At 40.0% G+C, this 15,495-nt stretch overlaps 1 protein-coding gene across 1 annotated transcript in view; it reads left to right on the top strand.

The window, feature by feature from the left end:
• Nucleotides 1–8,049: 8,049 nt before the first annotated feature.
• Nucleotides 8,050–15,495, top strand: part of esr2b (estrogen receptor 2b) — a gene marked incomplete in the record, with an annotated part of 25,246 nt that continues 17,800 nt past the window's right edge. The window contains 1 exon segment of the mRNA XM_035674309.1: nt 8,050–8,315.

The following is a 15,495-nucleotide window of genomic DNA, read 5'->3' as shown; positions in this document are numbered from 1 at the left end:
GGGCTCTTTCAGCCACCATAGAACACTGCCCTTAATCTTCTAAGTGAGGGTTGTTTTGTTAAAAGTTATTGGGTAGATATGAAGACTTTAATATTTACTGTCTCAGTAATGGACCCTGTTTGCCCAACAACAGCTGCACCAGAAACGGCACAATTATACTTCTGCAAATTGCTCTGGACTAGCCTGATTGGTTCATTGAATAAAATGCTTCGAGCAGTGCCTTCATTTATAGGAAAAGAAAGAAATCTGATGTTACAGCATCTCTTTAAATCTTCACATTAGTCCTTCAGGAACTGCTTAAAAGAAAATAAACATTATTGCTGCTCAATAAAGAGTGGAGGTCTCCACATAATGTACCGCGATAACTTGGCTAGTTAAAAACGGATTAAAAACTGACACACACACACACACATACACACACACACAATGTGAGCACATGGGCCTGTGAGCCGGATGCTGCCATCTTCTCTCCCTGAACCTCATTTGTGTCCTTGTGTTCCTGTGTGTTCCTCTGTGTGTGTGTATGTTTGTTTGTGCTTGTCCAGCCTGGGTGAGCGAGGGGCGAGTGCTAAAAATCCCATGGCAACAAGCAGATGATACACAGATACCAGTAAACAACATGAATGGAAGTGTGTCAGGATGAAAATGTGTGTGTGAGCTGTGTGTGGTTCACTATTTGCTCCAAACATCTGTGTGTAAATCTGTGAGTTTGGGATACTCAGTGTTAGTGGATATTCTACTCCTTTATAACCATAGTTTTGTTGTTTCGGGAACATTATTTACCAGCTGAGTGTGAGGGAAGGAGGTGCTAAAATTCAGGAACATGACATAGTAGCCAAACCGTACAATGACAACATCATGTGATACACAGCTGCCCAAAAAAACGTTTCCCATAAGCTTGCATTGTGAAAAAAGTCACTTTTTGATCCATTCAGTCCGATAACATTTGAAACATCTAGAAGAACTCCACAATTAAATAATTTTATGTCTATATGGGGATGGGAATTGTGTGTACCATAAAATGACCCTAACCCTTAACCCTTTGAGCAGTGCCTGAATTGGACCAAACAAGGTGCCAGTACCCTAATTCAGGACAACCCTAACTTTTTAACTCACCTGCATTTCTCAACAATAGTTTCATACAGTGTAATATTCATAATGCAGATATGTAATGATATTCTAGTGTTTCTCTTTCCCCGAAATAGAGTATCAGCTAATGGAGCAGATATCCTTGTTGAACGGGTAGTTTCTCATGAAAAACTGCTGTCAGCGGTTTTGTGTTGTAGTCAAGGACCGAAAGCAGCCCGTGTCCTGCCAGAGAATTTAGAAAAAGCCCTAAATTTCCCAGACAAGGGAAGGATTTCCACAGGGCTGGAGGTACAAGAGTTCAAGGTAACCTCTCCTGCCGCTCCTCCTCACTCCCACACTCCTCTACTCTGTGGATCCAAGTCACAATTAAAAGCCGGCAAAAGCTCAAAGACTCTTTGTTAGGAAACAGTTGTGAGGGAAGGAGGTGATGTAATGCGGCATGTTTTATCTTCTAGTGTGAGTGATTAGAATTAAAACAACACATACATTTTCATTGATGACAGCTGCGGAATAAGCAGAGACACATTTGATTGAGTTTTAAGATAGTTTAACATGCTTTGGGAATTAAAGGTTGTAATGTTTTGTTTGAGGTAATGTACTTATTGTTTAAATGCACTCTGAACCAATGGGCTTTAAAAGGAAAGCAGCCGTGCTTGACACTTACCCTCTTTCGTCATCAAGAAATTCCAAATATGCAGAATGAGTGTCAGTGGGTTATAAACATGATCTCACAGGCTAATGTGTCCTCCTTAATGCAAATAAAGCAAATCTCGATATTGTATTCATCTGTTGATGGTTTTATAATGTATGAAAAAGTGGCATACAAATGTTGTTGATTTTTTGGCCATTTAAGGGCAGAAGAACTACACAATTCTTCCTTTCCTGTACTTAGATATGCTATGTGCTAGGACAATCTATGTTGAGAAGACAACCACATTTCGAAGATATATAGGCCTATATATAGTCACATCTTAAGTTAGCTACTGTAAGCTAAGTGGTAGCTTACTAGCTAGATAATCTACATCAATTGTTAGCTAGGTAGTTATATCTGAAAGCTAATGTTAGCAAAACACTGACTAATTACATTTTAAAATTTAATTTAGCAGACATGCACATTAATAAAACACTGCTGTAGCTAACATGCTATTTTTCATCTGTAGTCCATGTTAACAACGTGCCTGAACATAAGCTAACTGAAGATGTGACTATATGTCACGTTTATCTTTTAGCAGGGCCTGAGACGCTCTCTATTTCCAGACCAGAGCGGTCTCTCACACTAAACTGACGGTTCAACAATGTGTGTCAGTCTTTTACTTAATGCTTTGAGACGTATCAGAGCTGTTAAGTTACTGGTAATGCAAGCCATAGCTACATAACCTGCTGCTGCTTCACATCAAAGTTTTCCACTGTTGAACCAGAGCGGAGGCTTTTATTGTGAAACAGCTATGAGAAATGCAATGCACAGAAGCTTTGGACTGCCAGTAGGAGGAGGTTTTCAGGGTAGACCTAGAGGAGATTGCTGGTGGGGATCGGCACCAGAATGGGCACCAGAACCGGAGACAGGTAATTGGACAATGTAGCCGGGCTCAGCAGTGTGCCCAGCCAAACTAACTAACTGACGGGCAGCTACACTTAGCAGCACTTTAGCAAAAAGTCCTGTAAATTAAGGCAGAGTTGTGGCAGAGCAGTGGGCTACCTGGGGCTAACCTTGCACCTTTAATTGGAAGATAACAGATGGAAATATAAAGAGCTAAGAATAAATGTGGCATTAGGAAATAAAAGTCCCCTTACTTCATAGGTATATATTTATTTATTTCTGTATTTATTTAATATTGAATTAAATGGTCTTCCATACCCCTCAAGCTTCGTGATACGTTTAGTTTTCTCAATACCTGCGCTCAGCTCAGCTCATCTCTTTCAGACGATAGATCTGGATTGATGTTAATAATCCATCGGTCCCCCTTCTGACTTAACTTGTGCTTCACCTCGGAGTACGTGCAGCTGAATATTCACTCTATTACTGGAGTAATAGGCAGCAGGCAGATGAAAGTGCTGGGAATCCAGCCCCTTCTCCCCGTCTATCATTACTGCCAGAGCAGCCAGAGCACAGAGGGCCAATGAAACTAATTCAGACATGATTGAGGAAGAAAAAATGTGGGCAAAGGATGAATCAGCTTGCATTTGCAAAGAATTTGGAATCGAAAGAATCCGAGCGACTCCACATCGGTGCAGATAGCCTGTCCGAACATGTGACACACACACACACACACACACACACAGTGTGAGGGGGAGGGCACATTTAACTTTCTCACTCTCGCTGGTCTCTGTGCTACTGGAGCAAAGGGTAAAGGAGAAGAGAGGACACAAGAGGGAACACACAGTTCCTCCCTTCACCAGGGATTTTTTTGGAAAGGAAATAGTCCACTGGTGCTGCCTCGTATCAAATAACATCATGCTGCAGTGCGTGTCAGCGACTAATATGGCTGATAGAAATATCAGAAGATAATTGAAGTAGACAGAGAAAGAATCCATGAATCAGAACATGTATTCTGTATTTTCTAAAGGACTCAAAAAAAACTGAATAAATGAGAAAAACATACAGAAGAAAACAAAGCTGGATTCTATCAAAACTCCATTTGTTCCCACTTTGCTGCACTCTCCTCCAGCTTTTTCCTCTTCCTTCACTTTTAAAGTATCTCAAACAAAGTTGCAGTGGCTGCAAGATTTTTTTCCAATATTTCAATTAGATCCCTTTTTATTTGAAAAAGTGATATTCACATCATTATTTGCCTAAATGTGGTTGATATCAGCACTTGCTATTAGGGCTTGTAAGCAAGACATCACAGAACCACTTATTTGTTTGTTTGTTTTTTCTTGATTTAGACACTGGGACACTTAAACCTTCCCTAAGGTCGGATATGTGGTTCCTTTATGAATGCTATGGTTGACGTATGGTTAAGGTTGAGCAACTAAAACACTTGGTTAAAGGATCAGTATGTGGGATTTAGTGACATTTAGTGGTTGTAGTTGCAAATTGCAACACCCTCACTTCACCCTCCCCTTCCAAGTGCAAAGGAGAAACTATGGTGGCTTTGTCCGGTCTGTCAGTTTCCCGTTGGTGGTTGCCACAACAGATCATCTACTAGTTGGCTAACCCGTGCATGGCGCTTTTTACCTTTTAACCAGGCTTTGGATCGGCAATTAGGAATGCACTGGTTTGTGCTGGGAAGCAACCCGGAGTTCAGTGTCTTGCCCAAGGACGCTTCAACATGTGGACAGAAGGAGGTGGGGGATCAAACATGTGATCAGTAGACGACCTGCTGTACCTCCCGAGCCACAGAGCCCCAGTAGTAGAATTTGTCTGTGCCACTTTCTGAGCTAACTCGGCACAAAAGGAGGGCAAGATTAATTGCTAGTTTTACCAAAAACCTCCATTATATTGTTACCGGGCAGCATTGACAGCAGTGTGACTTACCTTCTTTGGCCCTTTAGTGGCCTTAAACTATTTTAAAAATGTCAAACAAGCTCTGCAATTCACATCAGTCAACTGATCTCATTTCAGCTGTAAAATATGTGACTGTACAACCCTGAACCCACTGACCAACTCAGCTGCATTCAGATGATGGAGAGAATAAGTCCAGAAATCTGAGTACGGAGACAAGGTCACTGTAAGAGACGGACAAACTAAAGCAGGATGACCTTGTAGGTGATCTGAGAGGAGTTTAGAGAATATATATCAGAGCTGTAAAGGTTTATTCTAATCACATCCCCGCCGTGGTTGTCAAACAACAGCACTAATGGCATAAAATGAAAATAATTATGGTAATTTTAATTGATTAGTTGGTACTTTGGTGTTGTCATTCCCTGCCGTGTGTGTCTCTAAGGTAAAATTAGGAAATCATGATAAACAAAACAGTGCTCTGTGGACACTGTTGTACATTGGTAACCTAATAACTCAAACAATTTAAGGATGAAAGATATTTGATTTGAGTAGAAGTAACTCAAGCATGATTTATTATTTGAGGTAACTTGGATGTTGGAAGTTAATTGTACTAATTCCATTCAGTTAATTGAAGTTACACTCATATGCAGCATTTCAAAACTTTTAAAAATATGTGAAGAGAATTTATCTGAATAAAGTCACTTAAATGCATCTTCTTTATACAAATTTATACAAAGTTGAATTTACTCAGTTTTATTCCACTAAAGTTGAAATTATAAAATTACCTGTAAAAAACAGCTCATGTACAATAAAACTAATTTACAATTAATCGATTATTAAATTATAGCCAATTAATTTTCTGTGTTTTTTTTTAATATGACTAGTTTTAATCTTTACACTTTGGGGGATCATTAAATATCACATCATATTTAAATGCACATTTAAGTTCACTCAAAACTAGTGAGTTGCTTCAACAATTCATTCATTAATTTTAGTTCATGTAAATGAGTTTTTTGGAAGATTAATTTATGCAAATTTGTGATTCAAAATATTGCTGAATTTGGCTGAACTAAATAAAGCAAATGTGTAACTGAATGATGAATCATTTGGGAGCTGAAAGAGCCTGCTCTTATTGCTGAGCTGAGCCAAATGATCTGGATCTCTAAAAAGAAAAAATCCTGTCATTAAAAGCCAGACAAAAATCTACTGGACATTCCCAAATTCCAATTACTAACCTTTTAATGTTAATACAGAAAATTGAGTCCCCTTATGTGTGTGACATGTAATTAAAAAATATTTTCTTTATAAAAGTTGATATTCAAACTTATATTTGTCCTTCAGGCTGGTATAACTGTAAATATTTTTTAATGTGTCAGTTCTCTTTTAAAAAATTTGCTCAGATTTCTAATCAGTCACCACAACGAACACCTACAACTGTTATCAGCATCTCTGGCTGCGCCTCCAGTGACGTCCCCGCGCCACCATATCTTTACTATGGCACCTCTCAGTCTGCAGGTAGAAGTAGGAAGTGGACAGAATAACACGAACAATCGCAATGCAGCACAACGACACCTCAAACTAGCCTCAGAGATGTGCACTGAGTCCATTCAACACAAAAATGTACACAGTTCTGTTGCAAGGCTGCTATATTACAACAGTTTGTACAGATGTTCATGCTGTGCTGTTTTTTTTCCCCCACAGTATATTTAAGGTCATACAAAGACAAAAACTAAAGGAAAATGCTTCAAACAGTAAGTCTTTTTTCCAAGAAAGAAGCTGGAATTTCCAATGTCAGCATGAGATTTGAATTAAATTATAAAATTTGATTCAAGGACAAATAACGATTAAATTTAAGTTCTAAATGTATCTGTCAATTATTTTCACTATTAATCAATTAGTCCATAAAATGTCAGAAAATGGAAAAAACTGTGACATCCTCCAACTTCTTGCTTCGTCCAAAACCCACAAATTTTCAGTTTACTGTCATTAAAGGACTAAAGGAACCAGAACATGTTCACATTTGAGAAGCTGAAATCAGAGAATTTGGACATTTATCAAAATAGTTGGAGATCAATTTAATAGTTGACAACTAATCAGTTAATCGACTAATCATTACAGCTCCAATACACACTGACCCCACTGCATTTAATCAGATCAGTATCAGAATAAAAGTATGCAGAATTAAATATTAAACTGAGATTTAAACATAAGCAGAGAATAAAATAAACAAAAATAATTAAAGCAGCAGTAGGTAACGTTTATAAAAAATAATTTGCTGAAACTTTTACTATATCCTGACAGTAGAACAAATCTGGTTCCTCTGGCTCCTCCTAGTGCTCCCAATGGCATCTGTAAGAATCCACTGGGCCTGAATGAAAGCAACCAATCTTGCTTTTCAAGCTGAGAATGATAGAAAAACTTAAACTTGAACTACATTTTTTCAACTCTGAGTGCTTGTTTTCGTTCAGGTCTGGTTACCAACTGCAACACCAATATTTTTACCATCTTTGTGAAGCTTTTATGGGCTATTTATTTCTTTTTAATTGATAGTGACAGCCGAAGAGTGACAGGAATAGGGGGAGAGAGAGGGGGGGGATGACACAACAAAGGGCTACAGGTCAGACTCGAGCTGCAGCGAGGACTCAGCCTGGGTATGTGGGGCGCCTGCGCTATCGGGCGAGCTATCCGGGTGCCCCAGGGTTTTTATTGTATTTTATGCACACATGCTGCTTTTTACTGAATAATATCGCACAAATACATACACAAACCACAGAAACAGGGGGTCTGTGGGGGCCCACAACTCATTTCTGCCCCTGATCTCCTTAAGGGTTAATCCGGCCCTGGTCATTTAGAAACAATATACAGAGAACAATGGCCCGGGTTCAATTCCAACCTGCCACCCTTTGCTGCCTGTCATCTCCCCCCCTTCTCTCTCCCCACCTTTCTGTGGTGGGGCTCTACAGCTGCTGCTATCAAATAAAGGCAATAAAAGCCCCCAAAAATAATCTTGAAAGAAAATAAATAAACAGAAAACAGCTGATCCGGATAACGTACATGTTTTATTGTCTTTATTAACATCAGTTCCTGAATGTTCTTCATCTAAATTTACTACAGCGTCTCAGATGTTGCTGTGCTGAAAGGATTCATATCCAAACCAAACACGCAGCAGGAGGATGGATGTGGTTTTTTTATTCACCTGTTCACAATTTACAGTTTGATAAGGACATAAATTGTCTTGCTGGATGCGGATTGGGTGCGCAGAACCCTTTTGGCCTCATTTTACTGCGCTCCATCTCTTTAAATCATTAACTCTGAGCTGCAAGGAAATCACAGATAAAGAGGTCCGACCTCAACATGTATATATATTTCCAGTATTATTAGACAGACGTCTAATGAAGAAAAATGAACATAGAGCTCATCTTTGTTTGGTTTTTAACGCCATATTTCAGTGAGGTTTCGGACCCTCCTCCTGTGCGCAGTGCCGCCGGGCAGCTCTCCAAAGAGGCGGGGCCAGTGACGTCCCCAAGTCGGCCAAACCTTAAACGTGGACTTTAAGGACTGGAGAGAGGGGATGAAGGGAAATATTAAAGACACGACAGGAATGAAGAAGTTCTTGGAGGAATAACGCGCCGGCTACACGCGATGTCCGTTTATAGTTTCACTTTTACGCGTCGCGGTTCTTTCTGCCTCCAGTGACTGTGCAGCCGCGGCGGAGGCGCTGAAAGCCAACACCACAAGCAGCAGCTGAACTCTTCCTCTGGTCACCACCTGAACACAGTGACAGGTTTGTGACATGAAACAGTATGTTTTCATTTCTAACTTTTCCATTTAGGAGAGGCAAAGTTTGACCTGCGCAGCGTCTCCGGTCCGACAGGTGCAACTCTGCTCTGCTCGGGTCCTGAAAGGCAGCCCTGGAAAGTCTCTTTTATTCCACTGATGAGAAGCACCTGATTATAATGTGATTTTCTCACATTTGTTCAACTTTCCGCGGCGCTTTGCGGCTTTTAGAGTTCAGCATGAATTCATTTGGAGACTTGATTCTGATCATTAGTGACAGTCTGTCAGGAGTTCCTTCTGTACAAAGGTTCAATGTCTGTAGAATGTATACGGGGACTGTGTCAGAGTAGAACAGTCTCACTGCAAAGTCAGTTTAGTAGCTGTTCCCGAGCTTTCAGTGGCACCACACAGTCATCCTCAGCTAATGCAGCTGTCGTAGAATTGCAGGTGTTAAAAATCCAGGTGTTTTTCTTCCGTGTTGCATTAAAACGCAGCCTAATCTCTGCGCATGTTACATTTGGCAAACATTACAGTTTTGACAGAAAAAAGGACAAAGTCACAAAGTTTTGGGTTGAATAGTCAGAGACAATAGAGACGTTAGATATGTACTGACTGGCCGCCCCTCCTTTCTGTATGTGGCTGCATGTTCTTCAGTGTCTCAGAGAAGGAAAAGACCTGTGAGCCATAAAGCCAGACACAACCAGTATAAATTTTTTTTCTTGAGAAACCAGTCAAGTGGCAGCATGTATAGGAACAACAGAGATGTTCCAGGGTTCTAAAGGCTGGTGCTGATATAAAGTGCTCAATTTCAGTATCTTTATAGGGTTGCTTTACTCCACAAAATGTCAAAGAGTATTTCCTGTCAGTATTTCACTTGTAAAGGATTTACAATTTCTGTTGTTTCTAGTTTGCAATAAGGTCACTCTGTGCAGCCCCCACTAGAATGACTGTATCATCCTAGGTCTCACTGCCTCTGCTCAGTTGCACTGCAGCCAGTTTGTGCACTGAATCATCGCAGCTGATGTTCACCCAAGATATGAAAAAGTTAGCAAACCACAAAACGGCAGGCCTAAATGAATCCAATCAGATCTGTCAATTCAGATTTATTAATATCCCCATTAGATTCCTGCAGAGCGTTAACGTTTGTCTGCACAGCTCTAAAAGTGACTGTAATGTGTTTTCGTTTCATGTTTCTTCATAAACTTCCTGCAGTCACTTTTAGTTTATTACAGCATTACTGTAGTTTTTCTGTAAGGGACATTTGGATTTACGCTCTAATCTTTCGACGCCGCTGGTGATTATTTTATCACATCAACAAAACCGACCCTATCTGCTCCTGTTCTCCAGGCTCTGCAGAGGAAACCAGTGAGGATGTACGCCTGTCAACCTCCTCCACAGCCTTGAGTCTGCTCATGGTGTAATAATAATCTGGCTGTTACTGTAAATACCAGATTCCTTTTCCACACGCGAATAGCTGAGCTGTTGGGGAGTCAGAAAGTCTGTGTGCGTGTGTGGAAGGGAGGACGGAGGGAAGTCCTGCCGTTACCAGAAATAAGAAGTCGGACTTTAAGCACGTCCCCTTCTGTTCTCCGAGCTTTCACCCACGTTGAAAAGCATTCCACCGGCCGGTGCCGAAAACTCACCAAGGTCACACTGCTCAACAACTCTTGATACCTCCCCCACTCCCACTCCATCCACAGGTCGTCCACCACCCAAGATACCCGAGTACAGAGTGTAACTAAAACACGGCTGCAGTGAGCCGAAAAGCAGCGCTGGACGTGTGTTTCCTCACTGCAGTCACCCTCGTTGATGTTTCCAGGCAGCAGGGAGAGGAGGGTGTCATGCCTCAGTTGTAGTGCAGGCACTGTGTGTAGTGTGAGGGTGTAATCGGATTAAACACTGAAAGTGTTTTTTCGATCTCTGGGGCACTCTCTGCCAACTCAGCAGCAGGGTCTTTTACAGCAGACTTGAAAACAAAAAGGTTTCAGACTTCTGAGAAGAAAAACGGTGTAATTTGAGCCACTTGAGGTTTCACATGAAGCTGTGTTGGACAAAATGGGATGGACTGATAGTACAGCTGCTTCTTGCTGTGATCTTAAAGCAATGGTTACCAACCTGGGGGTGAGGACCCCCATTAGGGGCTGCCAAAGCTTCATGGTGGTTCGCCAGGCCTTGTTGATTTTAAGGCGCATAAGTAAACATTAAAAATATACACAGTAGGCCTATTTCTCTGCAGTTTCATTTATTTGAAGGAAAGTAAATGCAAAGTAAAGTAAATTGTTAAATAAATTGTCTAGATAAAGCCAAACGCCAGGGATAAGGAAACACAGAATTTGTCAAGGAAGTTTGTATGATTTAAAAAAAAAAAAAAAGAAAACTTCTTGCAGTTCCTGAGTTCTCTATTTGGGGACATAGTAAAGTTTTGAATATACTATGAAATATCCATAAAATATGTTGCTTAGTCAGTTAACTAAATTATAGAAAAGGGGTCTCTTTGTTGGGAACCACTGGCTTAAAGGACGGTACCAGTACTTCTGCAGTCCAGTATAGAGTAGGGATGGGAGTGAAGAACCGGTTCCAAATTGTCTGATCCATCAGAATCATACGTTTCCAGTATTATCAGTTCCTTTCATCAGCAGCTGTGCATTACAATTTAATAACTTGCAACAAGAAGGACTCGTGGTGAGAAGAAGAAACGGTCCAAAGCATTTCATTTCACAAAGAAACTCAAACTACTGTAACTGTACTCTGTTTCTGTATTCAAGCTCGGAGATAATAAAACAGTTACTAAACGTGTCTTGAAAATTGGTTAGGAATCAACTCAACTATTTATATAGCACCTTTCATACAAACATGCAGCCCAAAGTGATACAAGACAGTAGAAACAGTGATACAATAGAAACAATAAAATGTGAAACATTAAATAAAAAAACTAAAAGTTTGTATAAAAATGCTTACCATGGAGACAATAACATCACTCCAAAGTAAAGGTAAAAGCCAGATTATAAAGATTCACTAGATAATACTGAGAGAGGTCGCCCATTATTATCCAGAGGCAGTGAGAAACCAAAGGCACTCTCACCGCTGCTCTAATGGGACACGTAAAGAACATTTAAAAGAAAAGCGGTGGAGGACTTCAGTGATCTGGCTGGAACATAAAATGAAAGAAAGTCTCAGATCTATGGATGAGCTTTATAAACAAAGTAAAATAACTTTAAAAGATTGTGCAGCCAGAGAAGTGATGTGATCTATTTTCCTAGTTTCCGTTCCGACTCTGGCAGAGTCAATCAGTAGGGGAATCAATAAAGAATTGAAACAATAAGCAAAATTCATAATGGCATTGGTATCAATAAAATTGTACCAATTTCCATCCCTAGTACAGAGCTAAAGTGATGGCAATAAATAAATTTTTAGGGATTTACGGATACCAGAATAAACTGGTATCGGAGGGTTTTCATTAATACAATTACAAGTAATATAGTATTGGATCTGATACCCGATACTGGTATCAGTATCAGTGCATCCTTCTTTTGTTTTGTTTTTTCAAGCAAAAATGCCAAAGAATCTTTCATTTTCAGCTTCTCTTGTGCACTGTAAAAAAAAAAGAAAAGAAAAAAAAAGTAACTTAGATCTAACAAAAACAACAACTGAGGCAACGTTTTCCAGTCATTTTGTGTAAGTTTAGTGAACTTGTTGGGGTTTTGAGTTGGAAATACTCAAATATATGTATAGTACCTGTAAGACTAAAAACTAAGTAGAGCCACCAAGCTGCTGCAGGGGGTGGTAATGATAATAATAATGATAATCAATGCAGGTTTTATTTAAGAAAATGCTTTGCAGATTACATTCAGCCCTTCAGGATGCATGCGTCATTAAATGAGGAGAAACTGAAGATGAACAAAACCATGTTTGTTTTTTGAATTCCATCTCTAACTTAATATGTAAATGTATCCCGTTGTGTCTATGATTGGACCAAATATGTTCTATTGAATGGATTAAATCCCTGTTTACTGTTGTTGGCCTGTATAATTAAAACCCTGGCTGTGCTGGTGATGAGTGATAGTCAGCAGCTGACTGCTGGATATGCAGTTTGACATTAGAAGGATGTTTTTACATTCATCTGCTGAAAGTGGAAAGTTTCTTTGCTTATTGGAAATCTGATTTTTAAGGGGTGGAGCCTACGAGCCTGACGTGAAACTTAAAGCAACCAGTGCACATTCGTATCCAGATACATGGGCTACGATACCATTCAGGGACAATGCATTTTAAAATGGAACAATTAAATGTATTTCAATGCAATCTGACACAGTTCTTAACATTTGTTTAATGTAGACATTTATTTTTCATTCTAAATTAAAATAAGCCAGTTCTATAAAAGTGCCAATGCTTTAGTGCTTAAGCGCTATTTCTCTTTATGGGAAAAAAGTGAAAGACAAATTTCACAGACTTTCAGCCCAGTTGGAGCTCAGTTGCGGCTGGAAAGTGTTTATTATCTTGTGTTTTGCTTGTGCTAGCTGCATTAGCATACACAGACACCATGCTGTATCACCATGTGACTGTTAAGGTCTGTCGTGCTACTGCTGGACTGTCCGACAGATCTTAGAAATGGACAGACTTTTGTCCAACTTTCCTTCTTCCAAACTTTAGATTTTAGATTTGATGGCGCTGCAGGTCGTGCCGGCGTTGTCGGCGAGCCACGGTGCGCTTACGTTATTCTTGTCACTGTTGTTCAGACCCTGGCGATGACCTTTTACCTTTCAAGAGAGTGGAGACGCTGTTAGCAGCAAAGCTTCACTCAACCGATTCCTAACTTACGGTTCAGGGTTTGATTAAGGGGTCTGTGTACCGATGTAGTCGTATCTATAACGTTAAACTGATTTCTGACTCAAAATGGTTGTGTGGGTTTTTGCTCTTTAGGGGACAGCTGTGGTCGATGTTAGGGGTGTTTTTTTATTGTGTCTTAAAGGCCATTATAGCTGTGATGATTGTTGGAGGTCATTTTTAATTTCTTTTAAAGTGAGAGTGTAGGTAGATGTTTTGTGTGCAGACCTGTATGTGTGCTTGTCCCAGGGAGCTTCAGGGTGGTTCCACATACACACAACAATATCTTGACAATACTAAAAACACACATTGAGTGGGACTCAAACCTACGCTTGCGGCCGGGTGGTGCAGACCTCTGACATAATCTGAATTACTTTCTAAAACAAATTTAGCCTCTAGTCACATTCATTCCTCCATGACGTTTGAGGATCATCTCCGGTGGAGGAGGAGGGACAAAAAGGGACAAAGAAGGATGTTTGTTAGACTCCTGACGTTGATGTGTTTCAGCCTTCAGCAGCTGTAGACCATTCCAGCCTTTTTGCTGCAATCTGTTCATGTATTGTATCTGATTATCGGTCCAACTATGGGCATGGAAAGATGAGGATTCACAATTAGCTCCTCCAATCGCAAAGCTCTCTGTGTATGCAGTAAAAATCTAATATGATCTGTCAGCCAATATTATTTTTTTATCCATTACACGCATAAAATAAGTAATAATTTTAATGAGGATCTCTTAATTGTGCGTTTTAAAGAGTCTAGATAGATGCTCTCTGGTGGACAAACTGTAATTCTACAGTATTAGCATTTTTGTTTTGTAAATATAAGACATTATATTTTGTGAAATTATAATCACAGGCTTGTTCTTCTGTTATTCTTCCTTTAGTAAAGAAATGCACATAGTTCAAATAACTTCTGTCCAGAAATCTTTTGTTCATGTTTCTACATTCAAAAAAAAGTATTTTCTTGTTTTTATTTAATGAAATTTGATGAAAAAAAGTTTTTTTATATTTATGACTCAATTTTTACAATCATTATGGTTCATTGACTCATATACCAATGTAGGTACTAGCTGACCTTTTCTGTTGCAGAGTTCAAAGGGTTAAAAAGGACAATGAAGTAATTGTTTCTACTCCATCTTCTCCAGTATTTTGATTTACTATAAATATATATAAATTAGAAAAGTATCATAGTTTGATTGTAATAAACCAATGTGTAAAAATTCAGGTTTAATTAAATATTGTAATATAATCATTAAATCAGATATTCTTCCACTTTATCACTTTGTTTGAAGAAAAGTGAGACTTCCTAAGGATGTGGTGTATTTTTTGGAGCACGGTGCTACAGTAGACCTGTCTGGCAGGTAGACACAGCAGCAGCAGTGACAGGGAAAATGACTCCACATCCCGACATTGCCTGTCTGATTCTGCTGAAGCCTTTCGCCACTCAGCTCCGCTCCGTCCGGCTCCTCCCGCTCCTCCCGCTCCTCCCGCTCCCATGTAATCTGTCCACCTCTTTAATTCCACACAAGCCTTCTCCTCCAGCAGCTCCTTGTTGGCTTTGTGAGGCTGAGAGAATGGAGCAATAGAGGCTGGCTGATGGTTTAGCTGGGGGTCTTTGTGTTTCAGTATGTGCTGCTGGCTGGGAGCCTTGTTCTGAATGCAGGAGGGCTCCACGCTGCTTTTATACAGAAAGAAATAAACAGGTTTTTTTGATATACCGGCCTGCAAAACCATATTTTCATTCATGCTCACTCACTCGTGATATTTCTTGATGCTGCTTGCTTTGTTAAAGCCGAACAGCAATGTGTGCCCTCTGGAACTTTTCATGGATGGATGTGTTGAAACAGATATTTTTGTGCAGCTCCAACAATAAAGATATTTATGTTGGTGAAGACAGAATTATCTGTGAAATTACAATAAGATGAATAACATGAGATTCAGTCACAAAGGCGATAACAGCAGAGAATGACTGGGTTTTTAATTTGTGGGGTCCTCTTTCATTCCAGCTTGAATAAAATGCACAGTGGACCTGCAGTTGTATCAGCAACAGAATACCAGGACAGACTTTAGAAGAAGAAGAAGATATACTATACGGTAGGATCCCGAGGGGGAAAGGGTGCGTTTTCAACGCTGGGTGGTAGACACCACACACAGGCTGGCATGCACGCTGCAGGCACGTGGTTGGACATGCAAAGGGGAAGATAGTGGGGAGTGAGGGGGCGTGCAACGACCGGCGCCCCATTGGAGGCATGTTTCACGTGTGAAGGTGTACAGAGTTTTCTAGCGCCTGGCCTTTCCAAAGCGAACACTACAAGACCTATTAGGTGAGAGGAACTTTTATTTCAACTTACTTGTCGGTTTCACCCT

This window comes from Morone saxatilis, unplaced genomic scaffold (assembly GCF_004916995.1).
Source record: "Morone saxatilis isolate NCDOM2014 unplaced genomic scaffold, NCSU_SB_2.0 Contig3, whole genome shotgun sequence".
NCBI lineage: Eukaryota > Metazoa > Chordata > Actinopteri > Moronidae > Morone > Morone saxatilis.
This window is presented reverse-complemented; position numbering and strand designations above follow the sequence as displayed.